This window comes from Equus caballus, chromosome 28 (assembly GCF_041296265.1).
Source record: "Equus caballus isolate H_3958 breed thoroughbred chromosome 28, TB-T2T, whole genome shotgun sequence".
NCBI classification, from domain to species: domain Eukaryota; kingdom Metazoa; phylum Chordata; class Mammalia; order Perissodactyla; family Equidae; genus Equus; species Equus caballus.
In genome coordinates, this window is record NC_091711.1 from 23,902,306 (window position 1) to 23,917,607 (window position 15,302).

Genomic DNA, 15,302 nt, shown 5'->3' on the forward strand with positions numbered 1-15,302 from the left:
CTGAATATAATCAGCAATCTCAGTGAGGCCACCTTAGACTATCCACCCCAATCAGAGAGGCAGATAATCCCAGTTGGATAAGTAACTCTAAGAGAGACCAGCAGAACCACCACTCAGATAAGCCTAGCCCAAACTGCTCATCCACAGAATGTAGAGCAAATAAAATGGTGCTTATTTTAAGTCAAAGCCAAAGTTTGGGGATGGTTTATTATGCAGCAATACATACAATTATACACGGTAGATGCAATGTTGTATCTTCTTCACAAAAGAGAAAAGGAACCTTTGTGAAGATGGGAGCCCTGTACAGAGCGAGGTATTCACCACAATTCCTAGTAAGGACACAATAAAACTGTCCATCTGAATTTAACTGACACACAATAGTTCTCCCACCTTAAAAAAGGAACAATGTAACTACTCCAAGATTTACATCATTCTATTTTGTATCTTTTCTTTTTTAACTTTTTAAGTTAAAAACAAGAAACTGGAAGACTAAATGACAACTGCCAATCTGGTTTTCAGGCTATTTGAGTAAAATCAAGATGTTTTCATTCTTCGACAATACTCACTGCTGTTGAAAAAAAATGAACACTCTCAAACATTGTTTCCGGGAGTGTAACTAAATACAGAAAACCTACATACTCTCTGACTCACTGCCAGAAAATTACCCAGAAGACAAAAGTATCCCCTATATATGTACATGTTCACTGCAATGTTGTTTATAACCACAAAACTGGAAATAAACTGCCCTTCAACAGGAGACTAGTTACATTAAATAATCCATACAATAGAATATAATGTAGTTATTAAAAACAAATAAAAGAGGTAGTTCTGAAAGTGCCTATGCTGAAAGATCTCCAAACTATGTTAAGTGAAAAAAAATTCAAATTCATATGAAGAACAGGATCATATTTGTATAATGTTAACGGATACGTGCATCAAAAATTGTGGAAAAATACACAAGAAACTATCAGCAATGACTACTGGGGAAAAGACCTTCCACTTTTCATTTTATACCTCTATACTCCTAAACCTAACTCCTAGGTGTCAGCCTCAAACTTCACATAAAATGTCTCAAGTTTTTTCCTGCTTGCTTTAAATCTTCAACCTTGAACGGTCACTAATACCCTTCATTCTAATCTCCATTATAACTCTAACACCTTTAAACTTCTCTCATAATTCATTTTTGCTTATTACTTTTTTTTTTTGGTCCTCAGAGTTCTTTCTCATTTCTCCACCATCTTCTTAAAACAGAAATTATCCTGATCAATACCAAACCCTGAAGTAGAAGGCTTACTCAGACTTTCACCATAATACGACCCAGACCTGGAAAACTTATAGGACCATGTAACTCCACAGACACTTTTCTATCCATCACAAAACCAGGCACAAGAGTAAACTTCTTTACAAATATATCCTAACTTCTTTACAAATACACTACATTTAACCCTAACTCATTTTTATCAGCTTTCAGCTGTGAACAATTCTTATTTTCTGAAATGTGAGCAATTCCACCTAACCTAGAGCCATCTACAACTTTAATGAGCAGTCACTCATGTCGTTAAACTGTTAATGCTGAACTGAGTGCAATTCCTCTTCAATTTGTCTTTCAAAGTGGCCTCCAAGAGGCTATCCCCCTTATTGCATCTGATCCCAGCCCTCTCCAAAACTTCCCAAGCACCAGCATATAATGTACTTCCGCATCCTAAGTCTTCCCTGCCTAACCCGCCAGCACACAATACTGTACCCTGCCAGAGAATGGGTCAGAAGCAGAAATCTATCTAAATGCAATTGGCTCCTGTTTTCAGGAGGGCCTGTCAAGTGTTCCAAAGACAAAACTCTACCTAAATTTAGGAACAGTGATTCAGAAAACAGAAGTTGGAGTCACACAATCGAACTGCATTCAACTTCCAGTTTACCCACTTAGAAGCTTTGCAAATTTACTTAAGCCCCAAACTCCCATTTGTAAAGTGGCACTAATGATGGCAGCCTCACAGAACTGTTGTGACGACTAAATGAAATGACAAATGTAAAATGTTTAAATCAGTGCCTGGCATTTGGCACTTATATTATTATTAAGTGCATCTCTCCCAAAAGAGACCTAGAATCAAAATTTAAAAGCTGGGAAGCATCTCAGAAATCATGTTCCAATTGCATCACTTTGCAGATGAAGACACTAAGCCCTAGAAAGCATAACCAGCTTACCTGACATCACTCTACTATCTAATGTTAGAGTTGCAACTAAAACTTAGGCTTCCCAGGTCCCAATTCAATATTCTCTCTACCATCTAAAATGTTTCTTGGTCATCTCTGTAATACCCATCAAGACACTTAATTTCTCTAATCCCAACTTCTTCACTTATAAATTAGAGGACTAGTACAAGATCATGTGTCCTTCTAGCTCCAAAATTCTCATCCCGTGATTCATGTCGGCCCTAAACTGGCTAACTTAACAGCGTGTTTAAAGTCAAACATATTTCCAATCTCTATCTATGCTAAGCTTTCATATAGTCACTTTCGAAACTCTAAAACTTAGTTACCAGTTATTAATAGATACATGAAAGTAATTTACCCCTCAAAAGCAGCCAAGTCAGAAAAAAAAAAAAGCCAAGTCAGTAAGAGACTGAGACTACTAAATATTAAAACTAATTATAGATAAGTTACTAGTAAAAATAAATTGGGTTTACAGACTTCATACAATTGACTCGATATTAAGTAAATGAATCAAAGTTTTTTAATATCTAAAATTTTTCAAATATCTAACATATAATTAAAATTGATCTACATATTTTAAGCACATTTAGATTACCAGGTGTTTTGATTCAACAAATACGGATAGGCAGACAAAAAATATACTAAAATAAGGGTTATGAGAAGCCAATTTTCATTTTTTGAATGAAATGAAACTCAAAAATAAAAAGATGTCATTTTTTGTCTTAAAATCACTTGGGGAAACTGGGAAAGGTGCTAATAATAAAATTTCCTGAACAGAGCATCTGTGGCCACACTCAAAATCCCAGCAAACGGCTTGAAGACCTATTACCTAGTGCTTTAGAACCTAACAGGAATTCTAATCTACTAGCTGTGAAGTCTTGTCATGAAAGATATGTAGAATATCAGTTTCAAAGAAGGAGAAGACAAAATCCATAAAATTAAAATCCACCTTGAATATAATCATCTTTTATGATGTAAAAATCCCTGAGAAAGCCTATCCAATTCTGGTTCCCAAGGAAACAGACTCTGAGACTCTGGAATCCGCAAGCAGGAGGTTTACCAGGGAGAGCTCTCAGGAACATCTGTGTGGGCACAGGGGCAGCAAGACTGGGCCGAGGGAGAAGCTGAAGAGCGTTGACAGTAACACAGCTGCAACAGCAGCCTCAGCTAATCCTACCAAGAGTCCTGAAGCTGGATGGTCCTTCACAGAGGCTCTAATCAAGGCAAGGGGATGATTCTTTGTATCCCCCACATCAGCCAGTAATTAAGTTCAGGCTGCTTCCAGGAAGGGGACATAATCTTGGGTGAACGGCAGCTTCCTTCTGCAAGGGCAACTCCCAGAGAAGGATGCAGCTGGGAGCCCTCAGGAGCCATGACTGCAGGCAGCTAGGGGAATGTGTCTCAGCCCTGAAGGGGGATCTAGGTGCCACACCAAAGCATCCACTACAATGAATGTACCTTACCTGCATTAGAGATACTCATAAAGGGCTATAAACTGGCTGGGGATTGGGTGGCGGGGGACAGGAGGCAACATGGATGACAGGATCTCACACACACACACACACACACACACACACACACGGAGATCTCAGTAGAGAAGGACACCTACTATCTTCTGGAGCCTACTATTGGGCAGGTCACCTTACATGACATCAAATTTTATCACCAAATTATTGATTCCTGAAGACATTGTTTTTGCCAGCAAAGATGCTGAAAATAGGGTTAAAATGTACCAGAATTTGTAGGGCTGGCCCCCATGGCACAGCAGTTGAGTATTCATGCTCCACTTTGGTGGCCTGGGGTTCTCCAGTTCGAATCCTGGGTACAGACCTAGCACCACTTATCAAGCCATGCTGTGGCAGGCATCCCACATGTAAAATAGAGGAAGATAGGCACAGATGTTGGCTCAGGGCCAGTCTTCCTCAGCAAAAAGAGGGTTGGCAGTGGATGTTAGCTCAGGGCTAATCATCCTCAAAAAAAAAAGTACCAGAATTTGTTATATAACTCACCTAAAATGCTACTTTGGGACTGCAAATGATCTGTAGACTCCAAACACCACTTCCTTCTTCTTAAATAACACTTTTACCCTGAAAAAGCACCTTACAAATCACCTAGGTGGTGACCTCGTTGGACAGATAAGGAAAGCGAAGCCAAGGGAAGCTCAATGATTCGCTTAAGATCACACTCAGAGCAGAGGTACAACCTGAACTCAGGTCTTGTAATTCCAAATTCAGTGATTTCTCTACTTGCTCTGGTGCCTTTATCCTCAAAACCTTAACAAAACCAAAATAACCCTGAGGCATGACTCTTATTGTAAAGCTCAGAATATCAACCCCCCCTACATCATTTGTATTTCCAAAATCAAGCACATGAGAAACTTCAGTTTTAGACTAAAGAAATTTCGATTGGTAGTCTGCTAAAGAAAATAATTTACCTTTCTATTAATGATAATAATAGCTAACATATGATCTCTATGACAGGCTAAGCACTTTATTTACATTATATCATTTAATCCACACAACAATCCTCTGAATAAAGTCAAAGGGATTGTTCCCATTAGCCAAGAGAGAAAAAGTAAGGTTAAAGAAGCTAAATAAGTTGTTAGCTAAGATCACAAATGCAATAACGCACAGAGCTGGGCTTCCACCTGACTTCAAAGCTTGTGCTCTTCATATTACATCATCCACTAGGCCGCAGCCCTATGCCTCTTGGCAACTTTTTTCCTGAACTTTTCAAATTTCTATAATGTATAAGATTTCTTTTCATAAGCAGAAATATATTCTTTTATTACTTTCAAATATTTTTATTTATAAAACTAAATCATTGCTTAAAATATTTAGAAGTTGTGGGGCCGGCTCAGGGGCAAGTGGTTAAGTTTTCGCGCTCTGCTGCAGCGGCCCAGGGTTCGGATCCGGGGCACGGACATGGCACCACTCGTCAGGCCACGTTGAGGTGGCGTCCCACATCCCACAACTAGAAGGACGTGCAACTAAGATATACAACTGTGTACAGGGGGTGTTTGGGGAGATAAAAAGCAGAAGAAAAAAAAAAAAAAGATTGGCAACAGTTGTTAGCCCAGATGCCAATCTTTGCGCGGGGGGGGGGGGGGGGGGGATTGGCAACAGTTGTTAGCCCAGGAGCCAATCTTTAACAAAAAAAAAAACATTTAGAAGTTGCAAATAGATAGAACATTATATCAGAAAAAGAAACGTCTTACAGAACAAAATAAATTTATACTCTCTTCTGAGAGCTCTAAATCACTATGATTTACCACTTAACCCATCCCACACAACAATGTATTTTAGCATAGCATTGTATAAAGATTCTTAAAACATTTTCCAAATATTATGTAGCTAATAAAGTCCAAATAAAGTAAGAGTGAGACTCTGGAAAAACTTTTATAATAGCATACTTAAATAAAACTTAACCATAGTCTGATATTAAAAACTGAGATGAGGGAAATAATGTGATTTTTATTAAATTTCATCTACTTTTGTGACCCATGCAACACTTAACAGATATCTATGCAACTAAATGTTCAGGTTATTGTATTAATATGTCAATCAACCACAGTGCAGGCAAAGGCCATGGATCCATCCTAAAAGAAACTACCTTACCACTGCCCATGTTGAGAACATAGACAGCCAGGTTATATGACCCCATTGTCTATTACCGATTGATGACACGTGATCCCCAGGACCCAACAGCAGCCATTCACAAGGTAGACAGCAGCCAATAAAATGGCTCAGTGGCCCCCAAAAAAAGAAAAAAATGCTCCAATGCCAAGAATGAAATACTGCTGAGCACCATGCTTAGGCCTTTGAATTGCAAACTATAAAGAGAAGTGATTAACTAGCCCCTCAAACTGACATACGGTATAGTCATGAGGTAAAGTAAGAGCATACGAGCGACTTGAGTAAATCAAAGTTATAACCCAGCCAAAGTTTCAAAAGGCCCTGGACTCTGAGCATGTAGAAGCTATGAAAAGAAAACTAGAATAGAGGGTAAGAAAATCAGCTGATAGCAGAAACAAAAGTATACAGATACAAGGGACACAAATATGTGAAGAGGCCCTGAGTCCTTTAACAGCTGAACCCTAGAGTGAAAAATCTACAAAGCCCTGTCACGGAGGTCTGAATAGCACTACCCAGGACCCTTCAAAAAGCCTGCCAGTAAAAATGTTTCAGGGGCTCAGTCCCATATTTAATTTTTGATTCTGCATTTCAATGACATTCCATCTTTCTTATTGCCGAGTGCATCCTTATAACGACCATTACCCTCTTTTTCAGTTAACCTGATGGACCCTTTATTCCTAGAACCAAAAGAACCTAATCAGAACTATTATCATTGTTTCAGAGCTGGTAAATCTTATTTCTAGAAGAATGATCTGTAAAAGATATGTCCACGGTGCCTCAACTTCTAGAGGAGGAATCCTAAGCATCATATGACCCCACTCCACTCCCAATCTCAGTTGACTAAACCAGCAATGGACACCTGACTCAGAGGAGGCAGTTTTACTGGCCAGCCAGAGACCTATGCATGACCTGACAAGAAAAAATAATGAGGAGGATGTTTAAATTCTTCTCTTGGGATTTGGGCATTGAGACACTGGGCCACTTGGCTATGCAAAGCTAAGGTGAAAAGCATGTAGAATCACGTGGCCAGATAGCCATTTGGGGTCCTGAACATAGTGAGTAAGCAGCAGCCAGGAGGATGGATGCAGAGACTCAGAGACAAGATGTCAGTGGTCCATGGGAGAGTCCAACGCAGAGAAGAGCTGCTTCTGTCCCTGACACCACTCGAGGTCCTACCCTCTAGAGACCCAACTGTACAGCTATTCCTGTTCTTGGATCACTTTGAAACCTTACAATAAAACTCCCTTTCAACTTAAATTGATTTGAGAAAGTTTGTAGTCCTTGAAAATAAAGCGCTTATTAGAATGTGGTCCAAGGATGACAGATTACATTCACGCATTTAATATTTAATTACCTTGTTTCCTCTCCTCCATATTTCTTAGAAGAGTAGGTAGTCTGTGCTCCCTGTTTCTATTTCCTTACCTCCCAGTCAATCAGTTCTCCCTAATACCCTCCTGAAACTGAACTAGGTATGACCTGTTTCATTTGGTGGACACTTTTCACTTCTTATTTGACTTGACTTCTCCCCAATATTTGGAAATATCTAATACTCACCTTCACTTCTCTGCTGAGTGTGGGATGTATATTTCCACCTGCCTACTGAACATCTCAACTGAGATGTCCACACCTCTAGTTCACACTCATCTTCCTCCCCAAACCTGTTCTTCTTCCTCTATTCTTCAGCTTAGCCCATGCCACCATTCTCTCAGCTGGGCAAACTACTCTCACTCAACAAGTCCTATCAAGTCTCTCTCTTAACTTTCTTGAAAATCAATCTATTCTCTCTCCCCAAAGCCCAAATTCAAGCTTTCATCATCCCCTAGACTATCAGAGACGCAGAAATTCTGATTCAATGGAGGGACTTGGGAATCTGTTTTTTCTAAGGAGTCTCAGTGATTCTAATGTACAACAATTTTAAGAACTACAATAACTGTCTAGCTGGCCTCCCCCTTAATGCAGTCATGCTCTCTACAAAGCTACCAACTAGTCAACATACATTACTGAAAAACCACCAAGTATCAAGTACTAAAATAGATCCTACACACTAAGAAAGAAAACAAAATCCCCACCCTAAGGAAGCTCAGTCTAGTAGGAGAGAAATCAAGTAAACAAATTACAAAAACAATATTGTAAACGTTCTGGAGATATGTAGTGTCACAGTTACTATATACTAAGTGTTTACTGAATGGTGGATACGTGGTGAGTGCTCCATGGACATTATTTCATTTAATCCTTCCAACAACACTGTGAGGTACACGTTATCCTCAATTTACAACTGGGCCTCAGGCAGCTCGAAATTTTGGACAAGTTCTCACCCTCATGAGTAGAGCAGCCCCGGGTTTAAATGATGGTCTAATTGGAAAACCCTGTTCTCTTCACTAGTGTGGGGTTCTTTGGGAGAAGAAGAAAAAAGAAAAACACAAGCAAGTAACTCCTAGCATTACATGAACTGAGCAATGTGGACAACTGATGAAAGGACACTCTGAGCAGAATAAGGAGCTTCTACAGAGGTATGAAGGGAGATACAAAACAGGGTAAGTTGTGGGAATCACAATTAGCAAGGATGGCAAGGCCAGTGCATGTACAGAGGTATGCGGAGATGAACCTGAAATGGTATAAAGGAACCAGGGCATTATGGGCCTCTGTGTCACGGTAGTTTCAACATCTCCTGTGTGCACTGAGTAGTCACCAACAGATTTTAGAAGAGTGATTCACCTGATTTGCTTTTTATAAAGATTACCTAGGAAAAATATTTTGGGAGGGTTTTCCTTATTATAAAATTGATCATTTAAAAACTTTCCATGGCTCTTTATTGTCTATAATAAAAGCCCAAAACCCTTTCCAGTCTCATCTCTTAGAATTACCCCATCTACAGACAGAAACACTCATAATTCCCCTATGCTGTGCTAGGCTGTTTCACGCTCTTGCATTTCCTTCGTCTCTGTCTCTCAAATGCCTTCTCTCCCTTGCTCCTCATTGACTGAGTTACTTCCAGCCTCTGCAAGGTCTTCAACAATCCCCATTCCGTTTCCCCTAAACAAACACACTGCCCCACCCTTCCACCAGAGAATTAGGTACTGTCTCTTTTGTGCTCACAAACTCTTTCTCTGTGTTATCTATTAACACCACTTATCACACTGCTTTATAATTAAAGTATCTGTCTCCCCCATTCAAACTCCTCAGAGCTTTTTAACCCCACCCCAGCACGGTAATTAGCACAGAAGAAATGTTCAATAGCATGATGAATGACTGCGCACACACCAAAAAATAGAGTTTAAGAACAAAAGATAAAAGAAGGGAGTGATAAGGAAAGTAATCTGTGAAGAAATTTGGAGTATATAATAATAACAAAACACCAACATTAGCAGCAACTAACATTTATAGAGAGGATTACTATGTGCCAGATACTCTTGTAAGACCTTTACATGTATTAATCCATTTTATCCTCACAATAACCCTATGAGAAGGGTACTACTATTATGAGCATTTTAATGAGACAGAGAAGTCCAGTAACTTGCCCAAAACTATTCAGCTAGTAAATGGGGTGTGGATACCACCCCAGTCAGTCTAGCTCCAAAGTTCAGGTTCTGAACCACTAACTATACTGTCTCTTTAGCTCAAGCAAAACACCACTGGGATTAGAAGAGAAAACTGAGTTCTAGCCGTGGTTCTTTTATATCTTAATCTCTTCTTTATTCTTAACACACTAAAAATAAATCCACACAGAAAATAATCCCACTTTTTAAAATTTGTTTCAATAAATGACTAATAATTTCACCAAACCTAATGTGTAACTAATCAGAGAAGCCTTCCCCCGCATCTTACTTTCGATCACGGCCCTCTTGCTGTGTGCTCTTGGGACTCCCCGTGCTTTTCCTTCCTAACACTCATCCAAGGATGTGACCATACAGTTATGTGATTCTTCAAACAATTCCTCTCTCTTCCCCTGGACATTAAGCTCCTCGAGGGTTCATGTCTGTTTTACTGATCAACGGGTCCACAGCACACAGGAGGCTCAAAACAGATGTTTGGGGAGTAGATATGCTCAAAAGGTCTTCCCTATTCACCTTTTCTTCTGCTCACATTGCCATCATCCTAATGCAAATGACAATTATCTAGTACCTAAAATATTAAACTCACTCCCATCTGATTTCTGCTTATTATCTCCTATGGTTTTAATACATCCCATGCAACACTGGCAAATTAATCTTCCTAAAACATTTCTTTTGATATTCATTCAGTATATATTATTAACTCCTACCACGTGCCTGAAGGAAACCAGAATATATCATACGAAAATACACCACTTTGGCACATTGATTATTTTGAATTAAAAGCACTTAAGAAACAGCAGGTACAAGGACACTGTGACCCTCTTTTTACTTCTTGAAGGCAGGAGATAGACCTCCCAGATGAAAGGCACCCTTCCTGTACCAGGAGAGTAGAAGGCATCCTTACCATCAAAGACAGAGAATTCAGGGCTGAGAAATCTGTACAAACAAACCTTGTGAAACTAATCATTACCTTCCTAGTTATTTCTTCACCATTTTCTACTCCTAGCCCAAACTGCTTTGTCTTGTCAATTCTTCACAAATTCATTGTTTCTTTGTCTAAAAGATATAAACACTTCCTGCTCTGGTCACTTCTTTGGGTCTTCATTCTCTTGTGAAGGCTCCCAGGTACATGCCAAAATTTAATGAAATGTGTGTGCTTTTCTCTTGCTAATTCATGTTACGTCAGTTTAATTCTTAGGCCCAGCCAGAAACCCAAAGAGGGTAGAGGAGGATTTTCCCTCCTCTACATGCCGAATATATTTCACTGCTTAATAAAATCTTATTGCTTTCCTAACACCTACAGAATAAACTTCAAAATTTTAGTGACATCTGTCTGGTGAAACAAGAAGGAAAGCCACCCCAGACCTTGGTCTCTAATACCATTCCCCACCAAAAGGAATCAAGGCTCCTCAGAGAAATGGCTAATTTCAGTGCTGGGAAATGGCAGATAAAGGATGAGCTTAGAATACCTTGTTATGCCAGAAAGTAAGGAAGAGCTCAAAAAAGTGATACGGGCATGTCAAAAGGACATAGGAGGCACCCTGAAGGGGCTCCCACTGTTCCAATCTGGGACAATTTGAGCACCAAAATAATTAAGTACAGTGTTGAGTTATAAACCATTTAAAAAATGAAATTATGGAGCCAGCCCTGTGGCCTAGTGGTTAAGTTTGGTGTGCTCCACTTCAGCGGCCCAGGTTCAGTTCCTGAGAGTGGACCTACACCATTCATCGGCAGCCATGCTGTGGCAGCAACCTACATACAAACTAGGGGAAGACTGTCACAGACATTAGCTCAGGGCAAATCTTCCTCAAACAAAAGAGAGGAAGATTGGCAACAGATGTTAGCTGAGGACAAATCTTGCTCAGCAAAAAAAAAGGAAATTATGAGTCTATACCAATAGAAAGGAAAAAAGGAAGGGAGGCAGGGAAGGAGGGAGGGAACAAGGGGAAAGCCAAGGACCAATGAGTAAATACAGACGGAGTGTTGGAGGAGGAAAAATCATCAGTTTGCAGTCATTATGGTAAAGACTATATCATGCAAGAATCAACAATGGTTGCTAAATCTAGAGGGAAATTTTGATGAGGAGCAGGAAATTTGCATGATCTTATAAGTCTCTGCCTATTAATCGCAAAAGAAGGAACAAAATAATTATCATACAGTCAGAAAATTGGGCTACACCTTGACCTTGGACAAGGTAAGTAAGATCAACATTACCTATAAAGGACAGAAAGACATGATGGGCCTCCAGATGTGATAACCTGAGAAGGACACATCTTCTAAGAGGCAAGATTCTGGCCAAGAACACATAATCTCAATCTAATGACAAGAAAACGTCAAACACAACATGCGGAACACTCTAGGCAAAAAAAAAAGGGATCTGTATTCTTCAAAAATGTCATAAATTACAAAGAAATGCTATGGAAATCTCCCAGATTTAAAAAGGCTAAAGAGACATGGCAACTAAATATAATATCTAACCCTAACTGGACCCTATACTGAACAGAGGGAAATGCTACAAAGGACATTATCAGATCAATTGACAAAATTGGGATTATGGATAGTAAATTGAATCAATACAAATTTACGAAGTTGACAATTATACTGCAGTTATATAAGAGAATATCCCTATTCTTCACTGAAGTGTTCAGAGATAAAGGACCATAACTGATTCTCAAAGGATTCAGGAAAAAAAAAATTACACACATACAAAGAGAGAGACGAGAAGAAAGTGAGTAAATGATAAAATAGGATGAAGTGTTAACAATAGGTAAATCTGGATAAAGAGCAAACAGCTGTTCCTTGTATTATTTTACTCTTGCAACTTTTTCTAAGTTTGAAATTAGTTCCAAATAAAAAGTTAACTATATATGTATTCAACTAGACCTACAGTAGCCACTAGCTACACGAAGCTGTTGAACAGTTGAAACAGTCCAAAGTGAGACACAGTGTTAGTGCAAAATACACACCAGATTTCAAAGAATTAGTAAAAAAAAAAAAAAAAAAGAATGTAAGATAGCTCATTAAAATTTTTATATTGATTACATGTTGAAATATTTTAGATACAGCTATCTGTTAACAATGGCGACACGTTCTGAGAAATGCATCATTAGGCTATTTTATTATTGTGTGAACCATCACACAGCGTACTGACACAAACCTAGATAGGAGAGCCTACTACACAGCTAGGCTACATGGTACAAATCTTATGGGACCACTGTTGTACACGAGGTCCTTTGTTGACCGAAACACTGTTACGCAGCACATGACTGTATATAGAGCCAAAGAAAATATATTTTAAAAATTAATCTCCCTCTTTTTACTTTTCAAAAATGTGGCTACTAGAAACTTGAAATTGCATATGTGACTCATATTTGCGCTGGACAGTGCTGAGCTAGACAATCAAGAATCTCCACAATGAGTTGTCACACTATCTTTGTAAATCTCTCTCTCAATTTCATTCCGCTCGAAACAGATCTCCATCTCCAAAGTCACTTGGTTTTAAATTACTTAACAGTGGGGACTACTGTCTTATGCTGTTGTATCCCCAGAATCTAGCACACAGCAAGTGTTACAAATAGTTGTTTACTGAAAGGCAATATGCCAAGGAAGGAGGGCAGGCAGGAAGAATGAACTCATTTCCACCCCTGGCTCTTTGCTTATACTGTAACTCATTCCTAGAATAAAACTGTTCTCTTCTCCTAATCACACACATTCTTCAAAACCCCATCTCATGCCCATTTTCTCCAACGCGACTCCCCACTCACGCAGGTTCTTTTCTGATCTGTCCTCCTCTGTACTACTACAGCCTTCACTGCCTATATCACTGACTTTGGCACTTAATCATATATGCCCCTTAAGGAACACAAATGTGCATTTTTCCTGTATCTTCCACAGTGACTAGCATATAGTGCTAACCATATCAGTCGAGTGGGGGGGAAAGGGCAACAAAGCACCAGAATAAGGGAAATGGACTGGGAGTTGGGAAAAATTGGATCTAGTCTCAGTATTGACATCCACTAATTGTGTTACCTTAGATAAATCACTTAATCTTTCTGTTTCTCCTTCCTCATCTTAAATCAGAAAGATAAACCTGTTGACCATGAAGGAGGCCTCCTCTTTCTACAATTCTAGAATTAAATCCATTTTTTCTTTAGCAATATTATTGATATATAACAGGAAAAGGAAATCTAATATACTAATGTTAAATCAGAGTAAGTTCCTTAAGAAAGAAATGGCAACAAAGTTTACAAACTGCCTTAAGTACTAAACGCTGATCATCCTTCTGGCCATTAAGCACTTTAAATTCACATTTCTCTTCTAAGGACTATTAAGCAAAATAGTCAATACATACATATTGGAGCTATCTCAATTTTTTTTTCCAGACCCTTTCACGCCTGAGAGAGACATCTTTTAACAAGCTAAAGGGAAAAAAAAGAAAAGAAGAAGAAGAACCAGAAGAAACTAAATTTTCTATAAAGTACCCTGGGGACCTTACTGGTGATACTCAAAGATTCTGAGCTATAACTGATTATAACCACATTGTCTGTTTCTCCTTTCAAAAGCGCTATTTAAAGCACGCTATTCAGAAAAAAATTACAACAGTTAAAATGAAAAGGTCATCTAAAAACAGAATGATAAAAGAATGAAATATAATTTCAAAGCATGGAGACCATTTCAAACAAATCTCTAAATCAGCAACTTTAGTTTTCATCTCATATCTTAATATCCCCACTGAGAAATAAGATTATCAGGGTGGGGTAAAATAAAATGATTGCCATGTTACATAAAGATTCAAGTTATACTTGTTAGTAAATACTACCTGTGGAGTTAATCAAATACATATTCCAGGTTCTAAACTAGTAATACAAATCACAAGACTTCCTTAAGGCTTTTATCAAAATGCCCCTACTAAATGGTGAGCATTAACACTGACCCATCTACAAGATAAAAGATAAACTACTCCAAAGGGACTGTAGGTCCTCTCGTGATCTGGTTTGTAGCTACCTCTGCAGCCTCATCTCCCACCAATCCCCACACGTCATTTCACTTCCTAAACTTAATTGTTCACATTCCCCCTAATATTACCTGCCCCTCTTATGACTCCAGGCCTTGGCATTTGCTGTTCCCTCTGCCCTTCCCTCTTTTAAGCAGCAAATACTCCCTCCTCCCTAAAGCTTTTCCTGACTGCCCCAACACCCTCCCACAAGTGGCTCCCAAGGCCAAGTCATGCTTCTATTCCATAGCACTGTCCACTTCCTCAACCAGGGTGAGTTCCAAAGGGAGGACTTAACTGTTCCCCAGACCCTGGCATAACACTGGGCATTAACTGACACTCAATACAAGGACACGGAAGAAAAGAAAGTTAACTATGAGAAACACTTCAAACTTTCCTATCAGAGTATATATGCTTAACACAGTGCTTCTCAACCAAGGGCAATTCTGCCCCAAGGGAACATTTGGTAAAATCTGGAGATACTTTTGGTTGTCACGATAGGAAGGAGGAGATTTGGGGGGTGCTACTGGCATCTAGTGGGTAGAAGCCAGGAATGCTGCTAAACGTCTTACGACGTACAAGACAGCCCCCCACAACAAAGAATTACCCAGACACAAATGTCAACAGCGCCATGGTGGAGAAACTCAGTTGTCAACAGATTTATTCATATGTGATGATCCCATATCACATCTCAGCAATAACCAGAATAAATTCCAGTTTTGGAATTTCAACTGAAACTTCGGTAACAGTTGATGTGTATGCATGCACCAACACTAAAAATGATCTTTATATAACCTGAATGCTTAATAACATTAAACTAAGAATACCAGAAAGCATCCCATATTTCTGAAAACTAGTTTATACCTACCAGAAGCTACTCTTAAGTCAGTAAACACTTTGTTTTATTTA

At 39.0% G+C, this 15,302-nt stretch overlaps 1 protein-coding gene and 1 long non-coding RNA gene across 7 annotated transcripts in view; one reads left to right on the forward strand and one right to left on the reverse strand.

Moving 5' to 3' along the window:
- Window positions 1-15,302, reverse strand: part of EEA1 (early endosome antigen 1) — a 134,829-nt gene that overhangs the window by 117,893 nt on the left and 1,634 nt on the right. The gene's annotated exons all lie outside the window — the stretch shown is intronic.
- On the forward strand, window positions 3,233-13,934 carry LOC102147437 (uncharacterized). Of its 2 annotated transcripts, none has more exons than XR_001379999.3 (3): window positions 3,233-3,434; window positions 8,229-8,380; window positions 13,783-13,934. It is a non-coding gene; the product is annotated as an uncharacterized lncRNA (long non-coding RNA). The 2 variants fall into 2 exon arrangements; XR_002804533.2 differs by having other exon boundaries at window positions 3,242-3,434; window positions 8,229-8,356.